Source organism: Pagrus pagrus (assembly GCF_965226575.1).
Source record: "Pagrus pagrus genome assembly, chromosome: 14".
In the NCBI taxonomy this organism is placed as follows: Eukaryota; Metazoa; Chordata; class Actinopteri; order Spariformes; family Sparidae; genus Pagrus; species Pagrus pagrus.
The window spans coordinates 18,427,215-18,440,929 of record NC_140198.1 but is presented as its reverse complement, the minus strand read 5'-3'; the positions used below and the strand labels follow the sequence as shown (position 1 = coordinate 18,440,929).

Here is a 13,715-nt window from a genome sequence, read left to right as displayed (position 1 = left end):
CTTCATGAACCTGCAAAGATGCTCTCTGTCTATTACTGGTGTATCATGATAAAGGGCGCATAATTCATTCTGTTGGGCAAGAAATATCAAACATGCATATGTATGAATGTATGTCTGTGTTTGCATGCATGGACAGTGTGTATAAGCAAGAAAGACTTTAACAAGTGTGCCGAGAGGATGGATCACCTTTATATCTCTGCAAGAAAACAGAGAACCTCCTGATTTTATGTCCTTGGGAGATAAACCAGAACAAAGATTCTTTGTGCTGACTTACAAGAAGATAATGTGGGACCTCTGCTAACAAGTATGCAGTTCTTATGGTGTAGTGAACAGCACAACCTGTGGTTGTGTTTAGGGTTAATGTATACTATTTTTGTCACTAAAGAGACCAAAGAGAATGAAGCCACACTCGCACACGTACAGAATTTAAAAGCAGACACAGGCCTTATGTCAAGCTGAGTTTCACATACAACCATATAGGTTTAGAGTAAACACACACACACATATAAATATATGAAAATGTGTGTATGTGTGGTTTAACAGCAATGTGTCTTAAGGAAGTGAATAATTGCAGGGTGGTCATGATATTCAAATGATAACTGGAATCAAAATAAAAATATTTACAGTTATTTTTTTCTACACATTTTATAAAAGAAAACATGATTCAGTCCTCAGTCCATTTACTTCATTATTTCCCCATTTGTGAATGTGATTGTTTGCAGCCTCAAAACTTCAGCACCATGTGCTCCGGCAACAACTGCACGAGGGTGCACGAGCACAGTGCCGATGTGGTCCGGCACAGAGCTGAACTTTCACAAATGCACAAGGGCGCTTTAAGCAGTGCAGCACAACCCTGCACTTTTTGTTAGCCGGTCTGTGCTTCAGGGGTCAGCAAGCTAGCCTCTCTCTCCCAGAACCTGGCAAGCTCAATGCTCGCTTTTTAAAAGGGTTCAGTGGGCTACAAAAAAAATGACGTGCTGCAAAACTGTTAACATGCTGCATGTTAGCAACACAAAGGGAAACGGTGAAAATGGACTTTACAAAAAGGTTTCATGATGTAACATATTTCTTCAGCCCGTAGCTACAGCAACGACAATACACATGCCATCGTGCTGAGATAAAACTGAGTCATTATTCAGGTAAGTAATCATATCTTCAACACACACAGGTTTTGTTCATTATGTGATGAGATAATAAATCCAGATGAGTTAATATTCAGTGCTTATTTTGAGCCTGATGAATGTTGCACTTTTTAGTGTATTTATAGTTTGGCAAGCTGTTGTGTTGTAAATACAGATTATATATGTCTCCTCATCTCATTTGACATATGACCCATCTAAAAGTGTAACGCTGACACACTGAAACACGGTCGCCCACATGAGTGCCCTATACACGCTCTCACCAAGTGCAAGCACCTCTGGTCCAGAGGTCAGCAGGCTAGTGGAGCAAAATGAGTTAGACATAATGACTTAAGCCAAACTGCAGTTTGAAATTAACAAAAGTTGGCACATAGGTGAGGTTTTCTGTTAATCCGACGGGGAGGTGGGCGTGCAATCTAGACACATTGGGAAACTTTATCCATACAATACTGTGTTGCAAGACAAACTTGTTAAGCAAGAGTTTCACAAGAAATGAAAGAGAGGCCAGAAACTCAAGATTTCTCCCGTTTTAGTATTGTGTCATGATAGTCTAGTAAAGAAAAAGAAGACTAGATGGTATGATGGAATTTGAGATGTATTGAAAACAAATATGAGGTCAGCAATCTATAGAAAGTATCAGATGATATAGGGCAGGTTGTCTATGTGTACAACTACCTAATATATCCAAAGAATACTGTAAGACACTGTTCCTCATTAGTCCTTAAAAGTCAGAATAATTCACTTAAACTCCAATTTGTAACACTGCACATGAGCTCCATGAGTCACATGCATCGATACTGAATAAGTCAGAGCGTTCATTACGTGTTAGTGTAATTCGTTCTTGCATCAGAAAGAGAGATTCAGTCAAAAGGTGTGTCCACATGTTACAAATATATTCAGACTAAAACCTCTGGTAGCTGATTTTTCTTTTTAAATTACAGGCTGTGTTTTGTGCTTCGTTCTGCCACATTCTGTTGTGAATTAGTGTTGCAGGCAGATATGCAGAACCTCTTCTTCTTACCTACCAAGCTAGGGAGTAAGTGCTGTGTGGTTATACTCGTTCTATTGCATGTTATAAGTTCTGTGCACCTAACTATATATTACCACTAACAACCAATGGTGGGAGAAGAATTCAGAGCCTTTTCTTAAGAAAAAGAATACATACCACAGTACAAGTCCTGCATTTAAAATGTACTCATAGTATTAAAATAGAGGAAAAATGTCCCCTGTGACTGTTACACTGTTAAATATTAGAGTATTAGATTATTATTACCAGGCATCAATGTGTGAAAAGCATTTCACTGTCGTATTTGGTTAAGGTGGAGCTAATTTTAACTATTTGCAATAGAGCTGCAACTAACTACGACTATTTTTCATTACGGATTAATCTGCTCATGACTTTCTTAACGCTGCAATATGTAAAAATTGTCCATCTCTTGAATTCATACTTCGTACAAAAAAGAGGCAGCATATCACCAAGAGTAACTGCTAACAGCTGCTAACTGTAGTTGCCATTAGCTTGTTAATTCAGTTAGCCATGCAGCTAGAGGTATTATGAGACAGGACAGGCTGGGCTGTGGGCTAACTGGTAGATATCGCTGCAACACAATACATAGGCATCTTGACATGACGTCAAAACTGTTGATAATTTTAGTTGATTTTTTGTTTTTTTTTACTTAAATTCTTACATATTGCACCTTTAAATAATCGACCGATTGTTTGGCTTGTAAAAAAAAAAGTTTGAAGAAATGCCGTCACAATTACCATTAATTTGACACCTAATGCTTAAAGTGCTTAAAGTGACACCTTCACAATGCTTTTGTGATCCAAACCTCAAAACGATTAGAATTAAATCAAGATATTTAAAATAATTAAAAGTAAAAGAAGAAAAGTCTTACTTTTGAAAAGCCAGACGCATGAAATATTTAATTGAATTGCTGGCAAAGGTCTAATAAATTAATCAACTAATTATTTCAGCTGCACTTGTAGACACTGTTGGGTAGTTTAATTTACACAACATCAGATTATATCGGCTCTTCATATGTTTCTCTTGATAAGCACCTAAAATTTGTACTTAAGTACAGTACTCGAATAAATGTACTTGGTTACATTCCACCACTGCTGATATCTACATATACAGTGTTTTTACACTGCTAAATTATATGGTACAACTTCTCTGATCTGTTCCACGTACATACAGTCCCTACAGAGTCAACTCACAGCAGCACACAGTGGAGAGCTAACATGACCACCCATCAGCTCTGTGTATGGTAATCACCCGGCCTTTTGGCCTCGCTAATGCACATGAATTGTTGTGGGCTGTTTGAATATAGCAGAATTATTATCTTTGATGGTAACAATCTATAGTTCACAGGCCCTCGAGTGTAACCTAAGCCCATCAGCTGTTTCTGGTGACATTACTATAAAAACCACGCCACATGGCTGTGAGTATTTTCAGCAGGTCTTAACATAAATGTGTTAATTTGTACTGTCATGGTTCATACGAGATGTGGAGGAGGGTTTGCTCTTTATTTTAAGGTTTTTATGTCAAGAAATTCAAATGTTACACCCTGATTGACTAGCTCCTGTTACCTCTGTGAGTGTGTTTCTGTGTTTATCTCTGTGTTAGCCAGGTGACCTACCCGGAGTGTTGCCCCTCCTCTAAATGCATGTTGGACTGACCCTGAATAGGCGTGAGAAAGAAACAAGATCGAGTGAATGAATGAATTGAGATACTAGCGAGCAGCAGAGGCGATTACAGTCAAAGGCCATAAAAGACATTTAGTCGAAAATGCATTCATGCCAGTACACCTATTCAAGGGAATTATAAAAGGAAAATAAACTTAATGTTCGTTTGCATATCAGCTGCCATGAGGCATTTAATTCTAAGTTCTCACTTAAGTGAAAAATGCTCAGCCGCTGCTGACACAACTGACAACTATTACAGTGGTGTACTAATATCTCAAAGAGCCTAACACGTGGACTGCATCTGTAGTTAAAAATGTGATGCAGGTGTTGATGCTACCACATTTTTTTTAATCACTAAGAAATGTTGAACCTATTGTAAAACAAGCCCAGCAACTTTGATAAAGCTGGGATTTTGTTTTGCCGTCTCTTTGTCGTGGAACAGGTAATGCATGCGTGTCCTTTGTCACGTAGACCAACTGTTGTCAACTAGTCGAAGATGATAAAATATTTGCTTCCCAGTTGTTGAAACAATGTGCTGAAAGCCAAATTAATAATGATTTCCAGCTTCTTCAATGAGTCTATTTTGAAATCTGTCTTTATCAAGGTCACTTTCAGGGCAATAAACAATGTAGACAGTATCAGAGCAGATATTCCTTTCATTTTCATGATAAAAATGAAAATTTGAAGAGAAAAATTCTTTGGAAAAGAATTTCTTTCAAAAGACAAAATGTCTGACAATGATTTCTTGCAGCTGTATTTCAATAAACGAATGTCTTACTCAATAAAAAATAAAGTAAAAAGCAGTTTTGGCTCTGTGGAGGCTCGTGAAGGTTCCAAACAGTCTTCCTTTCGTGATAAAACCACAACACAAATACTATTGTGTAAATAATTCCCCCTAAGTTCACCCATTGCAATTGCATACCGATGTACCTTGAGTAAGACTGTGCACAGCCTTAACATTTTGGCTGCTGTGAGTGCAGTTTACTGGCATGAGGCTTAAAAAGTCTTCCTGAAGCCAAGATAGAAGCAGAGAATACACAGCTCCCATTCTCTGTAAAATAGTTTGAAAAGTTACTGAAGAAGACCCTGCTACTTTTTAAACATTTCCTCTTGATACTTTTCCCCCTTCAACTAGGCAGTGATCTCACCATGACTTGTAGAAAACCATATGGGTAGCAGGGTGAACTGAGGACACACATGCACCTTGGCAAACATACAACTTCGCTATTAGAATCCAGGATACATTTTTCACATCAGTTGAATGCCTGGGCCTGCCGTGTGTGTTTAAAGAGGGAGAATACTCATCAGGTTTAGATGCTTGTTTTTTTGTCATACAAAGACAAAAGATTTATGCAGGATTCATGCATACTTTACAACAACAAGCTGCACTTTTAACTTGCAAAAATCTTTTCTATTCTCAAAACCACTTCTGGCCTTTGTCACATGATATATGGGTGGTAAAACAGCTGAATTTGTATGAACAGCTTTAAAAGCTGCAGTGCAAATATAAAGAAGCAGGAAGAAAGGTTGTGGAAACACACAGTCACACAACTGGATTGTGTTTGCACTATATATACTGTACATGTAACAAACAACAAGAGCAAATGTGAAACAACTGGCGATTAGACAGACTTGATTTTACTTGGCATGACAAAAAGGATCTTGAGCATAATTAAAGCATAAAGAATTATAATAAGGACACTGAAACAATTCATTCCGGAGCTGTAAGGAATGTATATGTAAACAAGCATGGGGTGAACTGTTCTCACTGTATATTTTTTATATATTTTGGAAACATTCAACAGCCAATCTTAAAACAACGTTGTATTTAGCTGTGAGAGATAAAGATAATAACCGTGTTGCAACAGACTTTATAAAGTTTTATAACCGAACAAAAGCTTCCTGACAACAGCATGGCACATTCGCAAATACTTATTCGGTCTCAATGTGTGCTTTCATTACGCATTCCTGTGATACTTGCAGGGAGGGGAGATTCCAAAACAAAACTCTTTTGAAAAGTGAAAAACATGCCTTAAAGTTTTTGGTTTCTGTCAGTTCTCCACATGCTGCATGCTCTGAACGTCATTGAGCATTGAGCTTGAAATTGTACAAGAGTATTTTAGCAATTCCTGCTGAATGAACAGAGCCACGTCTATCTATCATCAAATAATGAATGCATAATATATAACATCCCGGATATATAAAATAAAAATAAAAACCAGGAGTTTATTGCAGGACAGTCGCCTCATCAACAAACACAATTGTCCTCCCATTAAACAGCGCATATTATTTTCCATTCTCGCCTCATAGCTGGGAGGAAATCACCATAACTCTTCGTAACAGCATTTTTGTGTTGCATAATGCAGCTGAAGGGTAAATTCTCCCTTCAATTACAAAGGCAAAACTGTACAGATTCTCAAAAGGTCTTGCAATTGTGTTAATATTATTTTCAAGAATAAAAAAAAAATAATATCATGTGAAGAGAAGCATGTTATGTGTGAAAAAGGTGCTTTGTGGGTAGAAGGATCCAAGCCAGTTAGCCAGGAGGCAGCTAGCCTGCCAATACTATCTAGTTTACAAAGATCCAGGTTTTTCACTTTTTTTTTTTTTGATTTTTCAATCCACAGATATTAAGATAATGTAACGTCTATTACAAAAAAATGTTGGACTTTTCTAAAGATTTAGAGGTATCTTAGGTTTTTTAAGGTTGCCATGGTAACTGGGGGACACAGTGTTGTATTAAAGCTACAATTGCTGTAAAACATTCTTTCAGTTGAGAAACTTTATGCGTTCTTTCCACACAAAAAACACAAATCTTTAATCTCGAAGTCCATTAAAGGCTTAAAGGCTATCCTGTATTTAATTATAAGACTTAACCATTAACTTTAAGTTGTGCACTTGCAAACAGTCTCAGTTGGCAATCACATCAAAGATTAGTTTTGCTCCATGGGGGAATATTCTTTTAACGAGTACTATAGAGGAAGAAAAAAAAGGGGGGGAAAGGATAAACACTGTCTGAGACAAAAAGGCCAAGCAGTTAACAAGCACTGTGACATTCTGGATGCAATCCACAAAGTGGCTCGTTATATCGATGGATCTCTACTGCATTCCCAAAATGGCTGCCAAATATGTTCAACTGGGATAGTCAAAGTGCCAGGATGGACTCAAGTGCTTTTTTTTTTTTTTTTTTTAAGTCTTTTGTCACACGATGGTAAAATACCCGACTTGGAATTCCAAATTCCAAAATTAAATTTACTTTTGCTTCAAAATATAATTTTAATATTATATTGCCAGTGCATGCTGAAATTTGCAACTAAATTCACACTTTCTAAATTGAAATTTTACATTAAAATAAAACTTGAGAATTTAAATTTTACTTAACAATATACGATGAAAAATTAAACAGACTGCATGATTCAGTGGACTGAGGTGAGTTCCCCCTATAACCAATATTACATGCTCTCTCCCACCTCTCCTGTCCTCTTGCCACTACATACTGTCCAATAAGCCACCCAAAAAAAATGTTCAACATGTATGTATATTTTTACATTTAATCACGTAGGCTATGGGCCACCAGTATTACCTGGTAAAATCCTGGTGAGGATGGTGTGGGGGTAACAACAACCATAAATGTGGCATTGCGGAGGCAACCGAGATATCTCTATTTGGTCGATTTGGGCAGCAGTGCGCTTAAAATTTTTTGGAATACTGACCTGCCATCTGTGTGCATGTACAGTACGAGATGATTGTTTTTTTCTTTTTCTTTTTTTTTTTTTTGGTTACATGTCTCTTCCAAAGCAGCACTCATTACAGTGCAGCATGGTATCCTTACACATTTTCACTTGAGTAAACCCAAATAATCAGGCGGGAGAAATGTGTACAAGGGTGACTAAATCAGCCTGAAAACGTGACAGAATTGAACGCTACGGACATGTTGCGTCAGTTTGTTGGTCAGTAATAAATTGCTGAATGTGAAGAGAGGGTGACAAGCTACAGAGGACGAGTGAAGGATGGTGAAGCCAAAAGAAAATTGGGATTGATTGCTGAGTGTGGATTAACTGAACACCTCTTTCTCCCCCACCTTGCCTTCATCTGAGCAGGTCTACAGTTTATCTGCTGGGTCTCCTTCATACAATAATGAGTTTCCTTGGTCTGCAGACATGCTCTTAAATATTCATTAGTCATGGGTGGGTTTTAGCCGTGACACAGAAAGCGGGGCAAATGGCGATGGCTCAAACACTGTGAATATTAATGCACATGTGGAATATATACATATAAATACTGATTAGCGACTTAGCTGAGATGAAACTGGGCACCTGATACTCTGGACTACAAACACTCCCCAAGGCACATAATGGCTGTCTCTCTTTCAGCAGCTACTGTACACCTCTGTGCTGATAAAACGAGAGTTTCTGACATGAAGCCGTGGTGAGAGCTCACACAAGACAAGCACCCTCCAATTCATCAAACAATAAAATGTCCAAAAATACAGACATCAAGTTTATGTGGAGTTTCTGCTCAGATGAAGGGTATTCCATCCAGCACACTCTACTGTGACAATATAATTTTCACTTTACTCACCCACATGCAGCCTGTCAATCAATATGCTCCGATTCATAGGACAGATTTATAATTATGCCCGGCTGAAATCTTACATCAAAGCGAAATGCTGCATTTTCCTGCTACACACGCTCAGCTCTGTGTTCTCCAAATGTGTCCATTCAGAAAACAAATCATCCAGAGCTGCCATCAATTACATAACCGAGCCTATAGGATTGCAGCCCGTTTACGTTGTAGAGAGAGATTCTGAATGAAGGCGAGGGGAGAGGAAGTGATCACAACAAAAGTGAAAAAGGGGATGAAGGAACAATTATGTGATAGAAACCTACACACACACCTACACACACACACACACACACACACACACACACACAGGTGCACATCAGACCGTGTCTGCGCTGGAGGAAGCTGGACGCAGCGCTGCGCTCTCGTGCAGCCTCCTCCAGAGTCAGACCCGGGACCCGGCCTCCTTCTGTCTGTCTACTCGCGTCTTTTCTTCAGCGACCACACCAGAACCAACCTCTGGCACAACTAACGAGAGCTCTCTACCTGCGCACAACTTCTGCGCCCGTCACACACGGAACGTGTTGTATTGTACCAAGTGTCAGTGGCGCTTCTGACAGACAAGTACATGATGTATTACTCTCTTTATCTGACAAAGCCAAGCGCTTTGGGACAACATCTGTTTGCCACACACACACGCACGCACGCACGCACCCCCCCCTTTCTCTCTCTCTCACACACACACACGCACACACACACACACTCTCATTCACTCGCCGGGATAGATTGAGCACTGAAGAACAAGACTGACATGTTGCTCCGGCTCAACTCACCGCGGCCCTTTCAGTGAATTTTGGGGAGTCACTGCTCCATTAATTTTTCATTGCGCCAACACCGAGCACACACACGTATTTTAACTTTATCCAAGAGGTGGAGTGCCGGTTGTGGCAGCTGTCTAATAAGCAAGAGCAACGGAATCACGAGTTGCCCATGAATATTTTGCAACAAAATGTCTCAAAAGGCACGCAGGAAGCGTCTCTTGCAACTTTAATTACACCAGAGCATGGCCCCATATCTAGGCCACCCTTTGCCAAAAAAACATCCTCCTCACATCGCAACATTTTCACACACTGTATCCTGTGAGTAAAAAAAAAAAAAGAAAAAAAAAAAAAAAAGGAAAAAAAAAAAAGAAAAAAAAAAAAAAAAAAGCGGATTGCGACCATTAAAGTGATCAGTCGTTTTTTGGGAGAAACGCGGCGCCGAAATCCAGAGCAGAGTCCCACTGGATCTAGTTGTGATTTATCTCCCAAACTGACCCCTGCAGCATTGTTTTACCTTCAGACACAATATTAAGCAGCCGCCGTCCCTCCGCCTGCTGAGCAGATCTTAATGTAACCCCATCTCATAAATGCCACGCCGTATTGATATTAATTCATAAAAAATGTAGGCTAGACATCTGTCTGAGTATAAGCGCTGTGCGAGCCGCTGCTACAATTCACACATCGGAGCCGTCTTTCCGGCAAGTTCAGCAAACTGAAACGTATTTAAGAAATGCGTTTTCCACTGAGAGCGTGTTTTGGTGGATAATTGCGATAAGGAAACGCGTTTCCTCCGATTCAAATAACTGACCTAAAAGCCAAATGCGCACGTCGGCTGCCACAGTTGTTCCGGGCTCACAGTGTGTAAAATGTGAACAAGCAGCCCCGCGAGCATCGCTGGAGCTTTGGCTGATTGAGAGAAACAGACCTGTGAACACACTTTGACCACAGTATTGTTCTCAAGTGTCCCCCTGGCCGGCTCACGGGCAAATCCGAAAGTAAAGGGCTAAAGGTAAAGGGGCATGTCGAGAATAATGACAGATGGGAAACTTGCGTCATGCCAGGGCAGCGCGTTTTTGTAGTCGAATAGAAATGGACAACAAAAACCTCTGGCAGACAAAAAAACTGAGCCCCCTTAACGTGAGGGACTCGTTTCACTTCATCTCGTAGGCTGGCGTCACATTTATTGAATGTCTGAGATCCTCTCAAGAATGAAGTTTCCGATTATGTAGAGCTTAATATTTGGTTGGTAAAGCCAGCCACAACTACATGGAAGTCAGAGGCGTTTCATGCATTTCAGCGTAAAGTCAGCGAGCATGTTTTAATCTCTTGTACAGCAAATTGCTCTTATTTCTCCCCTGTGATAACAGCGCTATAGATATTGTAAAGACCCATCCCTTTTCCTACTTTTCTCAATTTCTTACCTGCACTTCGAAGCTCGTTCAAAAAGTGGCGACAGCGTTTCCACGGCTCCCCCTGTTTTCCCCCGACGAAGCGCGTATAGTTTGTTTTTTTTAATATGTTCCTTTACTTTGTTTCATTTCTCACTTCCATCTTCTTTTCATCTCATCAATAAACACACGCTGCAGCCTACCTTCATAGAGCAGCTCGGTTCAAGTGTGCCCTCCCATTTTTTAACTATACATCGAGTACTTTGAGGGGTGGTGGTGGTGGTGGTGCTGGTGAGGAGGAGAGGGGAGGGGGGGTGGAGGGGTGTTCAAGCAGGCAGGCACGCCTTTTCACTTAAAGCTGCTATTGGAAGAACAGTGCACTGTCTTGGGTTGGATCAGAAATCCGTCAACATTATTGTGCCCCAATCGCAGGGAGCACAGTGGGACGGTGGAGCCGGCTCCATTATGGCTCTCTGGAAGTGGTGGGAGTTAATAGTAATAGTAGTTGTAGTAGTAGTGTTCCTCCTACTCGAGGTGTTTAAGTTTGCTCGTGTCTGAGCAGCAACAGCAATTTTATAAATGGAAGTCATGGTGCGCAGCGAAACCTGTAAAGGATGAGGGTTAGAGCAGGTTCGCAGCGAGAGCTTTCACTTCACCCATTAAACCCACCCTTTTAATTTAATTTGTATATATATATTTATTTTTATAAGTGAGTGGGCTCCAACTCTTCGACATATCAGCGTTCACAATTGTGAATGAACTCAAATCTATCCCCAGTGTGGATCAAAAGGACAGGGGAATTGTCAGTTATGTGTCCATCATGCGTCTGAACTTTGCATTGGACGCCGCCTCTGCCAGTACAGTGAGCCAGCTGCGCCACGCGCTCTCATTGGTCGGCGGCGCCGTCAATCATCTCCGACACCAACAAGCTAGATTGTGTGCCGTGTCTTCTACTTTCTACGCATTTCTATTTTCTCATTTATTTATTTTTTAACGTCCCGAGCTGACCTCGAGTTTGCGAGCAGGGAAAAAAATTCGTGTCGGTTCAGCCGGCCAATCAGATTTAGTAGAGCGATTGCTTTTTTCTCTTGTTGTTGTTGATTTTTTTGTCATTATCCAGCGCCTTGAGATATATTCTGGCTGGCATAGAATAAAGCAGTAATGGGTCATGTGGGATCCCCCCTCACCCACCGCCTTAGTGCCCCCTCCCTGTCTAGACAGTGACAGGTGTGCGTGTGTGCGTACACGCTTGTCTGTAGTTCAGATCAGAATAATGAACCACGCTGAGGGTTGTGTCTGAGACATACTTTCAATGTATAGTACAATTCACGTGTTGGAGCCGTGTGTAGTTCACGGGCTCGGAGGACGGTCCGTGTAAGCAGCTCTGCCTCCTGAAAGACAAGCTTTTACTGACAAAGAGGTCATCTAAGGTTACGCTCGAGCAGCCCCGTCTGATAACACGTCCTGCGTCCTCGTGCTGCTGCACGTTACACAGGCCGTGAAAAACTCTATTTTTGAAAAGCTGCTCTCTTGAACTCTGCTTTCACAGCCCTCCAGCTGTACAGGGGAGACAGAGGTGTTGCTTCAGACAATCGCCATCTCTCAGGCTGGGAAGGCTCCATACGGATATTGTTGTGTGAGCACCGTGGTAAGCACCCGGGGCACTCAGTTGACTGTGCGCGCCATCTGCAGGACTGCGATGTGGATTAATACCGCGGGTTCAACGGAGGACACCCTTCCGTCACTGCTTTGACCTACATTAACCAGGAACACCATAGGAACACCGCCACCGGACTTAATGCGCTGCTGTGCACTATCCGACAAAGAAGCACGTTTGCAAAACGCTTTTAATATTAATTAAAAGTGAGAATTATGTCTTTTCAGGATCGTAAACGGAACGTCCTGAAACGACAGGTCCATGTGGTGCACGCCTTCCCGGAACAGACTTTTAGATACACTATTCCTCTTGATTAACATGGCTCAGCCGGCAGCACGTGCAGGGAGGATTCAACGTAGAGAACATTTTGTTTTAGTGGAGCCACTAAGTGCTTTGCATTGGAGATGCACTTCATGGCGGCACATTGTAGCCACCAAAAGACAAAAAAAACAACAACAAAAAAACTCTAATCTAAAATGTGCTATTTTTGGAGAACACATCTTAGTTATTTTTATTTTTTTTGCAAAGCTTGCCACTGCATGTGCTTTTATTTTATAAATGTAGTGCAGTGAAAATGACACATAATAATTGTACACCCATGTCCCCTAATTGTAGCATATTTATAACAAATTAAATAATAATATGTAAAAAAATGCAAAAACATAAAAACAGGTTAAAAAATAAAGTGACTGAAAATTGATTTAATATTCTTACAATTAATGAATCTAAACTTTTAAGCGTCTCTGTAGTTTCGACATCTTAGAACCCTTCAGATAAGATTTTGTTTTATTAAAAAAAAAGAAATATAAAAATAAATAATTTAAAAAAATGAGTCACCTCTGGATTGCAAGGCCTTCCCCTTCAGGATCATTTACACCCTGGAACAACACCGTTTCTGGTTTTCAAGATGATGAAATGATACAACCTGCACTAAAAGATTTCAGCGTCAAGTACTTCAGATCTGATCTGAGCACTGTCTCGAAACACAAAGGTAAAGGACAAACAGATTATTGAGCTCAAGGTCATCCTATTAAAAAAAGCACTAACAGGTTTTGTATGAAATGTCTTTCCTCTTCAAAGTTCAGTCAAGTGTCTTAAGAAACTTAAAGAAAACCTAAAACTATATGGTACAATCTTTACAAGAAATTTCAAAGTGAACTGAATTCTATGTAATCTTTTTATCCAGCTTTTACTTTGTGTTTTTTATATTTAAATATCAAAACCTTGCCCCTTGAACCAACTAAACAAGCATGTTGATTGTCAAATATGACCACCTTCAACTGACACATACTGAGGTGAATACACGTGTAGAGCTCTGAATGGTTTTTATTCATGGTTTATGAATTGCTTGCTAATTTTCCATCTGACAAAAACAAAATTAAAAATTCATACAAAGACAGAGAAGCAGCATAGTTTAGAGAGAAATAGACAGATTATTTTTTAATGTCATTAAACCTGA

At 40.1% G+C, this 13,715-nt stretch overlaps 1 protein-coding gene across 3 annotated transcripts in view; it reads right to left on the bottom strand.

The window, feature by feature from the left end:
- Positions 1–13,715, bottom strand: part of zbtb20 (zinc finger and BTB domain containing 20) — a 121,547-nt gene that overhangs the window by 22,913 nt on the left and 84,919 nt on the right. Inside the window, exon 1 of one of the 3 annotated variants that reach the window (XM_084373450.1) lies at positions 10,633–10,847. The exons of 1 other annotated variant lie outside the window; for it this stretch is intronic. The gene's annotated coding sequence lies outside the window, so the exon portion shown is untranslated. Of the gene's footprint in view, positions 1–3,781; positions 3,814–10,632; positions 10,848–13,715 lie in introns of those variants that run through there. One more of the 3 variants, XM_084373451.1, reaches the window with a different exon arrangement.